The following is a 3,191-nucleotide window of genomic DNA, read 5'->3' as shown; positions in this document are numbered from 1 at the left end:
TGCTCCCCTTCCACTCCTCCTGGCTGCCAATCCACACAAAACCCCTCCCAAAGTGCTGGAATTGGGAGCAGTGGGGTCATGGGGATCATCCAAGTGACATCGGAGTTGCAGCAGCCACTGTGTCAGCTCTGCCTGGAGCTTCTGCAGCTCAGGCATCTCCTGGAGCTCCAGCTTTAATCCCCATATTTCTGCATTTGTAGGGGTTTTTTTTTAGAAGCATGAAAATGATTTACAACATTTCACGTTGCATTTTTTTTAATCCCTCAAAATGAAAACAAATCTTTTCCCGACTTCGCCCGATTTCAAGGCCTCGCTTTTGTTCAGCTCTCGCTGAAAAAAAATATGGGTGGGAGAAACTCCTAAAATCCCCAACCACTGGAAAGAAAATTGGGATTTTTCCAAGTTAAGTACTCTGACAGAGCAAACGTGCATGTTTAATTTGAAAATGTTGATTCCAAATGGATTTTTGTTTAAAAAAAGCTTTCCTCAAGCAAGTCAATATTTGTAATCAAATTGAAATTTCCTCTGGGAATTATTTATTTTTATGAGGTCTAATTTTTGCATGGAAAAATTCTACGCAGGAAGGGTTTAAGGCACTTTAAAGCTGCTTTAGGAATCTGGGAGATGGGAGGGGGCTGGGAAATCCCACTCAGGCTGACCCCACTTGCCTTTGATGAGGGTGAGCTGATGAAAGAGTTTAAAGTGACTCTTTCTTCTTTGAAGAGGGAAAGGAGTGAGCAGGAAGAAAGGGGAGGAATTGGAAGGGAGGAGACATCCAACACCAGTTCCCTCCCGCTCCCCTCCTTTATATTCCTTGGAAATCGAGAATAAAAAATCCACGTGGCCTGGGATTCCCCTTGGAAACGCTGGACATCAAAGTGAGGGACCTGAGCTGGGCTTGTGGGGTTCCTCCATGGCCAGAGGGGACAAGGGGCACTTTGGGGAGGTGTGGAGCTCCCCTGTCCCCCTGCCCCCCTACATGTCCCTGTCCACCACAGGTCCACATCCACCACAAGTCCATGTCCACCACAGGTCCCTGTTCATCATAGGTCCCTGTCCACCAAAAGCCCATGTCTACCACAAGTCTGTGTCCACCACAAGTTCCTGTCCACCACAGGTGTGTGTCCACCACTGTCCTTTATGGACACCACAAGTCTGTGTCCATAAAGGTCCATGTTCGCCAGAGGTCCACATCCGCCACAAGTCCCTGTCCACCACAGATCCACGTCCACCACAAGTCCCTGTCCACCACAGGTCCATGCCCACCACAGGTCCATGCCCACCACAGGTCCATGTCCACCACAGGTTTGTGTCCACCACAGATTCCTGTCCACCACAGCCCAAGGAACCCCATCTATGCTGCCCAACCTGCTGGACATCTCCTGGTGGGGCAGGAGCACTCCTGGGACAGTGCAGCCCCTCCGTGGACATCCCACCACGGCCCCAGGGAGGGATAGGCACGGGATGCTGCTGCTCCTGTGTTAACAGAGCTCCAAACCTCAGGAGAAGCAGCCACAGGACTCCTCCAGCACCACAGGGAAAATTGTCACAACCTCCAGATGATTTTCCTGCAGGACCTGTGTCCATTTCAGAGCAGCACTTGGGGTTAATGATGTGCATAATTTCCGTTATTGTGCCTTTTATTTTTTTAAACATCATTATAAATCGCCTGCTTTCATGTTTCTCTTCATGCTGATGCTCTGGGAACACAACAGAGTGGTAGGAAAACAATGACAGAGCCCTGCAGTGTCAGCCTGGAACACAGAGCCAGCACTCCCGGGCTCCAGACACTCCCAGGAGCACGGCACCGTGGCACATCCCTGGCTCCAGGGCAAGTACCAACCTGCAGGTTTGTTGGGAATGGAAACAAGGAAAATCAGGGTTTCTGTGCTCTCTTAGAAAGAGGCAGGGGGGAGGGGGCAAGCCGTCAGCATCTCCTGACGCTGCTCCTCTGCCTGCACCCACGGGCTGGGGGTTTTGGGGACCTCTCCCAAAGGAGCAGGATTTTCCTCCTCGTTCCCAAGCTGTACCCAAGGAGATGGAGAGGGATTGACTCCAGTTTTGTGTAGCTGGAGGGGGATAAGGAGACTCCAAGCCGTGGTGGCTCCAGGCACAGCTCCTGGGGCATCCTGGGTGGCTCCTCACCACACACCCTCAAAGCTTCACAAACATGCCCTGATTGTTTTCCAGCTCCAACTATTCCTTACCTTCCAAATCTTGCTGCTTCAGCCCCTTTTCCAATGGACTGGGGTGAGCTGATCACCGAACAAAATCCCTTTTCCATCCCCCAGGCCCTGATTTTGTTGCTCTGCCTACACACAGTCCCTGCCTGGACTCGGGTACCTGTGGGGAAAGGCCCTGCTGAAAACATTCAGGGACTGGCAGGAAAATTATCGGAATGATTGGGGTGATTAATTTGGAGTTGTTGAAGACCCTTTTAAAAGATGCCCTAAATGTGTTCCAAAAAGCCACGCTGATCACAAAAGCAATGAAGAAATGCACCTTGATGAGATAAGAGGTGAAAGAAGCAATAAAACCAAATAAAGCAGCCTATATAAGAAATGGGATAAGAGCAAGCTGACAGCAACAATCAGTGGGCAGAAAACACGGGATGCAAACAGGGCCTGACAAGGAATGAGCTGGGAAAAGAGCCTCAGTGGAGATGGAGAGGTGGTTTCCCAATCCGGTGTTTGGTTCCCCAGGTGTCCTGGCAATTCCTGCGAGGAGGGAGCACGGCAGGGCTGCTCCGGGGGGTCTGTGGTGGTTATATTAAAAGGAGAATTCCTGGTTTGGACAACACTGAACTGTTCATGGAATACTCCTGCCTCCCCTCAGACAGGGATTTTTGAAATAAGCCTGAAATCCAAAGCTTGGAAACCTGACTCTTCCTCTGGAAAGGCTTCTGATCCACCTGTTTTAGCTCTGCTATCGCTCCCAAGGACATGGAAAAACACCTTGAAGGTGAGGAAACACCTTTTCCTGTCACCCAGAGGGCTGACTTCCCTGGCAGGACCCAAACCTGTAGTGTTCAGGGTTTGGAGCAAATCCAGCATTTCCCAGGGCAGGAAACACGCTGGGAACATGCAAGAGCATCATGGATGCTGAAAATTCCCTCCTCCAGGTGCCCGGGAGCTCTGGCTGCACATGCAAAGTCAGCCAGGTACCATGGAGGAGAGACGGGACAGATTCCT

At 50.8% G+C, this 3,191-nt stretch overlaps 1 long non-coding RNA gene across 2 annotated transcripts in view; it reads right to left on the bottom strand.

Annotated features, from left to right (window-relative positions):
- LOC108447632 overlaps positions 1-3,191 on the bottom strand; it is a 21,390-nt gene that overhangs the window by 6,813 nt on the left and 11,386 nt on the right. The window lies entirely within an intron of this gene.

This window comes from Corvus brachyrhynchos, unplaced genomic scaffold, assembly GCF_000691975.1.
Source record: "Corvus brachyrhynchos isolate BGI_N302 unplaced genomic scaffold, ASM69197v1 scaffold616, whole genome shotgun sequence".
In the NCBI taxonomy this organism is placed as follows: Eukaryota; Metazoa; Chordata; class Aves; order Passeriformes; family Corvidae; genus Corvus; species Corvus brachyrhynchos.
Note: the sequence above shows the minus strand (reverse complement) of the source record. Positions and strands in the feature narration are given on the sequence as shown.